Source organism: Oryctolagus cuniculus, chromosome 11, assembly GCF_051225735.1.
Source record: "Oryctolagus cuniculus isolate XC-2025 breed Fujian yellow rabbit chromosome 11, ASM5122573v1, whole genome shotgun sequence".
Lineage (NCBI taxonomy): Eukaryota > Metazoa > Chordata > Mammalia > Lagomorpha > Leporidae > Oryctolagus > Oryctolagus cuniculus.
In genome coordinates, this window is record NC_142877.1 from 120,792,130 (window position 1) to 120,800,669 (window position 8,540).

At 63.8% G+C, this 8,540-nt stretch overlaps 1 protein-coding gene and 2 long non-coding RNA genes across 23 annotated transcripts in view; 2 read left to right on the plus strand and 1 right to left on the minus strand.

Moving 5' to 3' along the window:
• The first annotated feature begins 2,809 nt into the window (after positions 1-2,809).
• Positions 2,810-3,488, plus strand: LOC149123656 (uncharacterized). The gene is made up of 2 exons (XR_016216403.1): positions 2,810-2,946; positions 3,260-3,488. It is a non-coding gene; the product is annotated as an uncharacterized LOC149123656 (long non-coding RNA).
• Positions 2,908-6,442, minus strand: LOC149123657 (uncharacterized). 11 transcript variants are annotated; one of them, XR_016216398.1, is made up of 3 exons: positions 4,427-6,304; positions 3,171-3,273; positions 2,908-3,047 (listed from the first exon to the last, which is right to left on the minus strand). It is a non-coding gene; the product is annotated as an uncharacterized LOC149123657 (long non-coding RNA). The 11 variants fall into 11 exon arrangements; XR_016216394.1 differs by having other exon boundaries at positions 4,050-6,304; XR_016216396.1 differs by having other exon boundaries at positions 3,171-3,738; positions 4,050-6,304.
• A 103-nt stretch (positions 6,443-6,545) lies between these two features.
• PPARA (peroxisome proliferator activated receptor alpha) overlaps positions 6,546-8,540 on the plus strand; it is a 69,997-nt gene continuing 68,002 nt past the window's right edge. For 3 of the 11 annotated variants that reach the window (XM_070053050.2, XM_051828150.3, XM_089307745.1), the window contains exons 1-2: positions 6,546-6,722; positions 7,730-7,800. The gene's annotated coding sequence lies outside the window, so the exon portion shown is untranslated. The other 8 variants (XM_089307743.1, XM_051828149.3, XM_051828154.3 and 5 more) reach the window with 5 other exon arrangements.

An 8,540-nucleotide genomic window follows, 5' to 3' on the forward strand; every position in this document is an offset into this window, starting at 1 on the left:
TTGAGAGGCATGCCAGCCTAAAGCCAGGAGCCAGGAGCTTCTTCTGAGTCTCCCACGTGGGTGCAGGGACCCAAGGACTTGGGCCATCTTCTACTGCTTTCCCAGGCCATAGCAGAGAGCTGGATGGGAAGTGCAGCAGCTGGGACTGGAACCAGCACCTGTATGGGATGCCAGCACCACAGGTGGTGGCTTTACATAACCACTATGCCTCAGCACTGGCCGGCCATCGGCACAAACTCTCGCAGCCACAGCCTGACTGCCTGGCGGAGGCCTGTGTCCTGGGCCTGCCCTGTGCCACCCCCCCTTTTGGTGAGCACTGATGGCCTTTGCATGCCCTGTGGAGTGACACTTCACGCCTGCCTGCAGGCCATCCTTCCCCTGCCCAGCCTGCAGCCTGCAGGCAAAAGCTCTTGCGCGGGCTGCGCCCCCGGCCCCAGGGTGCCCAGTGGTGCAAGCGCCAGGCCCACGTGGGCATAACTCCTGCTGGCTCTGCCGCCCACACCCTACGCCTGCCTTCGTCAGAGATCAAAATCAGGTCTTCACGTATAATCTTATACTCATGCTGCAAGTCTCAACACAAGACGACGTGTTCGCATCACAGATAAAACCTGAGGCCAGAGCTGGCCGAGAGCTGGGGAAATGGCCGGGAGCTTTCCCAGCCGCTGCGTGTTTATCAGTAAACACAGCTCATTCCGGCCTGTGGGCACAGGGGGTGCCTTGGGCAGGTGTCTACAAACCCAAGCTTGTGTTTTAAAGGGACAGAAAGGGAGGGAGAGACCTTCCATCGGCTGGTTCACTCCCCCAAAAGGTCACAACAACCAGGGCTGGGCCAGGCTGAAGCCAGCAGCCAGGAACTCCGCTGGGTCTCCTGAGTAGTAGCAGGGGTCCAAGTGCTCGGCCACCGTGTGCTGCCTTCCCAGGTGCATTAGCGGGAGCTGGATGGGAAGTGGAGCAGCTGGAACTTGCTGCTGGTGTTGCAAACTGTGGCTTCACCCGCTTCACCCCAGGCCAGCCCAAGACCCGCAGGATCCTAAACAGCTTTGGGAAGGCAGTGGGGGCTGCCAGTGTCCTGGTTTTTCCAAGTCCAAGCCTAGCAGCGATTGTTTGCTAGGAAGGGCCTTCTCAACAGCAGCAAAAGCACATAAACACGGGGCACTTCAAAAAGTTCACGGAAAGGAAATTAGAAGGTAAGTTTGGGGTAAAAACGTCTTCAAATCCCTGTGTGGTTTTCTCCCGGCACATTTTCCATGAATGGGTTAGAGACCTCAGGTCTCCACCGTGAGCAGTCTATCCCTTTAGGCCATGTAGGTGTATGGGAAACTGCGCCAGCCATGTTGGTTTTTCCCTCCCCTTTGATGAAGATCAGGGAGACCCTGGTCCAGTTCTTCTGAGTGAGCCTGAGGCCGAGCGGTGCTGATGGGACGCCCCTGCACCTGCTCAGCCCCGATCACAGACCACCCCCGCCCCCGGTTTGTGAAAGACAGACAGCAGGGTGGGTGTGGGATGGCTGGCAGAGCGGCAGCCGGGCCCTGGGGCCTCCATCTGGGAGGTGAGAGTCCCTGTCAGCTGCTCTGAGCGACGGGGCTCGGCGGGGACACAGGCATTGCAGAGACGGTGCCCAACTGGACAAGAGCTGCACAGGCAGGGGGCAGCTTGGGCACCTGGAGGGGTGCCAAGCAGGCTTCCTGGAGGAGGTGAACCCTGGCAGAGCCCTCAGCCAGTGGTCATGTGTCCTGAGGATGAGCCAGCCGTCCGGCCTGCCCGGCGCGCTCCCCACAGCAGGCATCCCGCCCACTCTGTGGTGAGGCGCCTGGGACCGGAGGTTGCGGCGTGAGTCAAACAAGGGGCGAGCATGTGAACCCAGTTCTGTTGGACCCCAGCGGGAGGGCGTGCCAGGCGGCGGTGGTGAAGAGCTTCTACCCTGCGCTCACAGCCGCGCCCCTTCTCTGCCCACAGCGCGTGCCTGAAGCTGAGGCTTGTACCAAACCCTTTCCCAGGGGCCCCGAAATCCTGCAGAAATGGTGGGTGCATCTCCATTGCTTGCACCCAAGTAAATTATCTGTGGTCCCTTCCTAGGAGCAAAAAGTCCTCTCACGTGCACCATGGCTCGTCCATACGGTCTGAACATTCACACCCAAGAGGTCGGTCCCCGGGCAAGTCGGAGATCAAGGATGACCACAGCCACGGTTAGAGGCTCCTGACGGTCTGGACCCTGGATGGCTGAAGGCGTAGGAAGGGGAGCAGCAAACAAGGGGAGCTACTGTGCTGTGCACCCTACCCTCACCCCACCTCTGCACCCTGCCATCACCCTACTGTTGCACCCCACCCCACCTCTGTACTCCCACCTCTGCACCCTGCCCTTACCCCACTCTCACCCCACCTCTGCATCCCTCACCCCTGCACCCCTCCCTCACCCCACTTCTGCACCACCCACCTCTGCACCCCCTCCCCCCAGCTCTGCACCTCCCATCTCCCTTCACCCCACCCTTACCCTACCTTTGCGTCCCCACCTATGTGCCCCACTTCACCCCTGTTGCACCCCACTCCAGCCCTGCACCCCACCCTCACCCCACCTTTGCAGCCCTCCCTCACCCCACCTCTGCACCCCACCCTCTCCCCTACTGTTGCACTCCACCTCACCTCTGCACCCCTCACCCCTGCACCCCCCCTCACCCCACCCCCCCCACCCCGCCGTCGGCCCCCGGGGCTGCAGGGGTCACTGCAGAGCTGGTTTCCACAGAGCAGAACGTCTTTTGTGGAGCAAATGTGCTCACATGACACGGTGTGGTGAGATCCCCGAGGCCCTGGCCGCGCGCTCGGGACTGAAGCGGCCCCTGGAGCCTAAGCCGGCTGGCATGGAGCAGTGTCCACCCCCAGCAGGGCTCGTCTCCCGGGAGGGGCAGGAAGGCCGTGTCGCTGTGGCTGGGCCCCGACCTCCTCAGGAAGGTGAGTTGGCTGCTGGTCCACGTTGAGCTGAGGGTTATTCATGAAGGGGGAGGAGCCTCCGTGACGGCAGCAGTTTCTGGGCCCGCAGAAGGTTCTGGGTCCTGCACACCAAGAGTGCGTAGTTTCACCCGGGTGACAACCACTGGTTAACACGCGTGACTTCTGTGTTACCAAGCTGATGGGGTCAGGCCCTGGCTTAAAACCCTTCATACTGGGGCCAGCACCGTGACGCAGTAGGTTAATCCTCCGCCTGCAGCGCCGACATCCCATATGGGCACCGGTTCGAGTCTCGGCTGCTCCACTTCCCATCCAGCTCTCTGCCACGGCCTGGGAAAACAGTGGAAGATGGCGCAAGTCCTTGGGCCCCTGTGCCAACACGGGAGACCCAGAAGAAGCTCCTGGCTCCTGGCTTCAGATCAGCTCAGCTCCAGCCATTGCGGCCATTCGGGGAGTGAACCAATGGAAGGAAGACCTTTCTCTCTGTCTCTGTCTCTCTCTCACTGTCTGTAACTCTCAAATAAATAAAATCTTAAAAAACCCGTCATACTGAGCCAGCCTCTCCACCAGGCCGCAAGCCCCACCCCGCCAGTCCACCCTGCCAGTCCACCCTGCCAGTCCACCCCGCCAGTCCACCCTGCCTCCTGCTACAGCTTCTGCACATGCTGCCTCGCCGTGGGACTCTGGTTCTGCCAGAGGCTGAGCCATGCACAGGCGCCCCAGGGGCAGGCACTGTAGACGGAGTTCTCTGTCCCCTTGTGAGGTGTTGTCCATCCTGGACACTGGTTTCCTCTCCTGCAAGACGGAGGCAAACCCAGCTGAGGTCCAAGCCTTAACGGGATGATCACTGGCCACCTGGCCCCGGGAGGTTTCCATCAGTACTAGGCCGGCGGCTGAGTCCAGGCCCAGCCACCAAGCACCTACTGGTCACTGTTAGGAGACCCCCCACCCCGACCTGAGGGCACACTTCCAAGTGACCAGAGGCCACTGCCCCGACCCATGACACTGGCTGCACAAACTCCAACTGGACAGGAGGCTCTGCAGATCAGCAAAGGGCAATCCAGTGACCCTCGGAGGCCCGGGGCAGTTCCTGGAAAAGTGCTTACCTAAGTGACAGGGTAATCAGCCGGCAGCCAGGACCCCTGGCCCGCGGGGCACACTTCACTCGAGCAGATGGAGCCCTCGCGCTCTCTCTGAACTCGGACGCCTCACTCCACCTGCTGCTGGTACGGAGCAGCAGGCCCCATCACTGCAGCTCCCCGCTCCTCGTCTGCATGGCCCAACTTCCTGCTTCTCTCCCGGAGCCCACAGCTGCTCTGGCTGGGTGGGCAGCTCTGGGGTGCAGGAGCGTCTCAGCAGGGCAGCTGAGGGCCTCTCAGACCTGCCTTCTGTCCCGGGGCCTGAAGCTGGCCCACAGGACCGGTCAGCTGGGGCCTCTCTCTCGACAGTCTCCTTACTGTAACGTGAGCAGGTTAAAACCCACCTCTGGGGACATCTTCAGAGTGGGAGACGTGGCAAGGGACCCGAGACGGCATGGAAGCCATGAAGTCGGAGCCCTCCAGAGAGGAGCCTGGGCGGTGCCCAGAGACATTCTCCAAAGCACTGGTTGCCCCCGATGCTGTAGATTTGTACTCAGTCCCCACGCGGGCGGCGTTATGTGCTGTCCACGTCCGGTCAACGCTGGTGGAGGCAAAGACAGAGGGACGGGCCGACTCCAGGGGCTCGGGCCGCAGCGCTGCCCTGTGTGACAGGTCACCCCCATGCTGGGGGTGTGACAAGTGACAAGCTCCTGGCTGCACACAAAAGGCTGATTCTGAAGGGGGTGGGGGCATCCCGGAAGTGACCCCCGCAGGAAGCAGGGCCAGAGCTTTGTCTGGCCGGGACACTCCACGAGAAAAGTCCCCAGCTTCCCTCTACCTTCAGGACGCCGGCGGAGGTTGGCCGAGAGCCTTGGTTCAAAAGTGGCATATCTACCACCAAAGTGCTGGCATCCCATATGGGCGCCGGTTCGAATCCTGGTTGCTCCACTTCCAATCCAGCTCCCTGCTAATGCGCCTGGGAAGGCAGTGAAGATGGCCCAACTGCTTGGGCTCCTGCACCCATGTGGGAGACCCGGAGAAAGCCCCCGACTCCTGGCTTCGGCCCAGCCTCTGATGTTGCGGCCATTTAGGGAGTCAACCAGTGGATGGAAGATATCTATCTTGAGCTCTCTGCAACTCTTTCAAATAAATAAAATAAATCTTAATAAGAGAAGTGACATCTCCCAACGCATGGTTCACAAACAAGTTTTCTCTCCTAAAGCTTTGGGAACCCCGAGAACCCAAGAATATCACTTTCTACATCTGTGGAGTGCGCACCTGGGAGATTGAAGCCCGTATGTCCTTTGCAGGCATCCATAATTCTTGCCAGGTCTCTCCCACCACTTGGTGGCACTGGGTGCAGGGCGACCACCAGGACACACACACACACACACACACACCCCTGTCTTGAGACTCTGCGCCCTGGGGTGAGCCAGGAAACACCCACGCGGCCAGGATGTGGCCCACCGAGGGCAGGAAGCCCACCTGCTGCTGGGTAACCAACACAGCTTGGGTCCACCGGGGAGCTACCAGGGTCTGTGTTCAGCCCGGCTCTGGAAGGCGCACAGACTGGCATTTGCTGGCCGGCGTGCGCAGGTAGAGTTGGGCAGGCCCGATCGAGCGTGGGTGTCCAGGGGGTGGGGCAGAGTTCACAGCAGTCCCAGCTAACCGACAGGAGTGACTTTCCAAGAAGCTTGCGAAATGGCCCCAAGGCCAGGGTCTGCAGCCCCTGCGCGGCGCGGTGACCTGGGTGGAAGCCGCGCCCGCTCACTTACGAGGTCACCCCGGGAGCCCGCCGCCGCGGCGCTGGGCGGACATTGCACAAGTTTCGTTCCCGCGGCAAGGGGCTCTGCGCGCTGTCCCCTCAGCCTCGCCACTGGCTGCGGGGCCGCGACCTCCCAGTGCGCTGGCAGGGCCCGCGCGCCTCGCTGGGCACAAAGTCCTCTCTCACCCCCAGGGAACCGGCAGCCGGGGCGGGGGTCGGAGCTGGCGGCGCCTCCCCGCCCTGTCCCCGTTGCCCTTCACACTCGTGCCCACGGCCTGGCACCTCCGCCACCTGCTGACGCGTCCTGGGGCTCTCGGGACGCCCTTCCCCGTCCTCCCGCCCCGCACCCCACGGACTCCCGAGACCCTAGGCACCGGTCCCCGGGCCCTGGCCAAGACCCCCTCGTCGCGCCGTGCGGAGCCGAGTTCCGCGAGCGCTCAGGGCCTCGCCAGCGCGGCACGGGCGCCCGGCGGGACCCTCGCCTCCCCTTCCCCGCCCCCCACGCCAGCCATCCGCGCGGCGACCTTGGGCAGTCCCTTTGCCTCCCGGGCCTCAGTTTCCCCCAGCTCCGCGGCTGCGGGGCGCGCAGTGGGAGTCGCGAGGGCTGTCCCGGCCCCGCCCCCGCCGGCGGCCAATCGGGCGCCGCCGTCCGGTGGGTGCGTCCCGCGCGGGGCCGCGGCCGGGGCCCGGGGCGGGGCTTCCGGGTCGGTCCCGCGCGGCCGGACCGGGCGGGGCGCGCCGAGGGGCGGCGCGTGGCGCGGGCGGGGCGCGGCTGGCACGGGCGGGCGGAGGCGGCGCCGGGCAGGGCCGGGACGCGGCGGCCCCACGGCGCGGGCAAGGGGCGGCGGGGCGGAGGCGGCCGCTAGCGCCCGGCCTGGCGCCGCCTCCCTCGGCGCTCGCCCCGCGGACCAGCAGGCGGCGGACCGCGGGCCCAGGTGCCGGGGGTGGGCGGCGCGAGCGGGGTCCGCGGCGCGGGCCGGGCCGGGCCTCTGCTGCCCCGGGCCGAGAGGGCGGCGGACGCGGACGGGAGGGGCCGGGCGGCGCATGCGCATGGCCCGGGGGCGCGGGGCGAGGGCACTCGCCGGGGACCCGAGTAGGGTCCCGGGACCAGGGGCCGCTCTCGCTCGGTGCCCCTCCAAGCGCCCGAGGCTGTCGGCGGAGCCGGAGACCTCCTGACGCTGGGTCCTTCGGTGTCCCCTGGGAGGCCAGGCCCGCGGCGGGGACGTCGGTGCGCTGTGGAGTTCGAGTGTCACAGAGCTGGGGGCGTTTTCGAGACCCCCAGGGACCCCCGAGGCTAGGTAACTCGTGTCCCGGACAGACTCTCGGCGCCGGTGCGCGCCGTCCTGCAGCCCGACGGGGACACGCGCGCGCGGTTGCTGTCGCGCGCCTGGGCCCCTGTGCGCCGGGCGCCGTGGGCAGCCGCGGGTTCCCCGGCAGGTTCCGCTGGGCTGCGAGGTGTCTTTCCTGTCCCCGGCCTCCCGCGGCTCCTCGGGACCGGTCCGGCCTGGCCCGCTGGAGCGGGTGCAAGGTTGGGAAGGGGGGGTCGGCTCTACCCAGCGCCCACCCTGGTTGGTGGGGGGACCATGGCACGCCCCCACGTTACCCAAACCCCTGTTTAAAAAAAAGTTGAAGAGATGTGCCCCAAATGTCAGGGTTCTTTCTAAGAAAACTCCAGGACTGGGCAGTAGGTGGAGCGCTCTCGGCCGGCTGGGTCTGCACAGGCACCGCGACCCCTGCCACCCCCATTCCCAAGGGAATCAGGGCGCCCCCCGCCCCGCCCCCGCTCGCAGGGCTGCTGGCTGGTAGGGAGGAGGAGCACGGGGCTTCACTGAGAACGACCCTGGGCGAAGGCAGGGTCACCGTGACTTTCCCCTTGCAAGGGCCGGAGGCTGGGGGGCATCCAGGGAACACATTGTAACCGTCTCGTCCTGTCCCTCCTCAGCCAGGGCTGGAGTCCCGGGCCCTGCCTCTGGGAGAAGTGACAAGCTCAGAAGCAAGGCGGTGTCACCGAAGGTAAACAGAGTTTGATTTCAGTCTCCAGGGTGAGGTATGGAAGGGTCTGTTTCCACTGCAGTAAGTTTGGGGGTTAATGGTTTCTTTGTGATGCAAAGCTTTCATGTCTTTTCCCTGTGTCCCAGGAGACCCCGGGATAGGTTTGCTTCTGGGTTCTGAGTTGGGGAGTTCTGATGTGGGTTTGGCTGGCTGCTTTCCTGTGATTCACAGGGAGATGCGGTGACTCTGAGAAGCAGTGCTACTCAGCGGGCGCTGGGGAAGGGCTGTTGTCGTGTGGGGAGACTGCAGGTGACCTGGGGGTCGGGGTCAGCTCCAGAGCCGCAGGCCTGGTGTGGGAGGGTGTGCGTGGTCGCTGCGCACCCCACAGCGGTCTCCAGGACTGGGAGCAGAAGCTCGGGAACTGACGGTGGAGGAGGAGGTTTTCTGTTTGCTCAAGTCTGACACGCCTGACCAAGGTCCACCAGCATCATAAAGCAGCCCCTTGCGTGCGTGCGTGGAAACTGTGTTTCTTGGCAAATACTTTGTGGCTGCTTCATCCCCGGACGCAGCTTCCAGGTGAATGAAATGCGCCTGCATTTGTCTAATACTCCATTACATTTAGATACAATAATTATTTAGCCGGTCCCTGTAGAGACAAGGCTACTTCAGAAAGTTTGTGGAAAGCCGAAACTGAGAAGATGTGAAACGTGTGCGTGGTTTGCTCATAATGGGCGTTTTCCACGCACTCTTGGAAAGCCTTT